The 1,165-nt window shown below is 38.4% G+C and overlaps 1 non-coding gene across 1 annotated transcript; it reads right to left on the bottom strand.

Annotated features, from left to right (window-relative positions):
* Positions 1 to 675: 675 nt before the first annotated feature.
* Positions 676 to 747, bottom strand: trnaq-cug (transfer RNA glutamine (anticodon CUG)). The gene has a single exon. It is a non-coding gene; the product is annotated as a tRNA-Gln (tRNA).
* Between the last annotated feature and the right edge of the window lie 418 nt (positions 748 to 1,165).

A 1,165-nucleotide genomic window follows, 5' to 3' on the forward strand; every position in this document is an offset into this window, starting at 1 on the left:
TCCTTTGACAGATGCCTCACAACACCTGTGTGAGGAGTGTTTACATTTCTTTATAAAAGGGTTGATAATAAGACAACAGATAACTCCCCCAGGCTTCTAATGTGACACATTACAGTCCAAAGAAAATCCAAAGTCATGTAATGTTTTATGACGTTTATTAACCAAAATAATAACAACAAAGTGAGACTGGCATAACGTAACAAACTAAACTAGACGAGATGGGGTAATAAGTACTAAGTGATGATGAGTAGTGAAACAGTCAGACAGAAAATATTGGAGCCTCCCGCCACCAAGTGCACATGTAAAATAAGGTGTAACCACAACCACACCCCCTGTGCCAATGAAATACTGGAAGTGACGGTGATCTACAAAACGCGCAATCACAACATAAGAAACAACACAAACCATTGCATGCTTCTACTTAAATGCACTAACTTTCATGATATATCACTGTAGCATTAACTTTTTACATTTTCCATAAACTTTACCCAAAAGTGGAATATCCCTAACTTTTTGTAAGTAGTGTAAATGCAGATGAAATGCATGCAAATCATTTACCTATGTAGAGGAATTGTCACCTCAACTGAGCATTCAGTTCAATGTTTTACATTATTGGCATTTAATTTGTCAGCTGTCAAGAAATTCATAGTTGTACCCACCTTCAGCCCTAAAATCAGGTCCCACCGAGATTTGAACTCGGATCGCTGGATTCAGAGTCCAGAGTGCTAACCATTACACCATGGAACCGCTTAGGTACGTGTTTGACGCATTCACACACAGGTGATGTGGGTAGGAAAACCCAGAACTAGACCATTTTGAACGTTTTTGAACGAATATCTCTGTTTTGAACGTAGATTCAAAATTTTAGATGGACTACATCAAAGGTTTTGAATTGTACGTTGTATATCTGCTCTGTTTTACTCCATATATTTATATAATTTCAAAATACAATATGTATTAAACTCAATGTCAGACCAAAATGGATAGAAAATACAGACAGCTTGATCTTATGACAAATGGAAAGACGGGGAGGAAAAGACGATCAGCCTGAATGTGAGAGCTAAAAACGTTCAAGGTGGTTTAGTTCTGGGTTTTCCTACTCACATCACCTGTCTGTGAACGCGGCGAGCTTGCCTTTCAGCGGTTCCATGGTGTAATGGTTAGC

Source organism: Larimichthys crocea, unplaced genomic scaffold (assembly GCF_000972845.2).
Source record: "Larimichthys crocea isolate SSNF unplaced genomic scaffold, L_crocea_2.0 scaffold70444, whole genome shotgun sequence".
Classification (NCBI taxonomy): Eukaryota; Metazoa; Chordata; class Actinopteri; family Sciaenidae; genus Larimichthys; species Larimichthys crocea.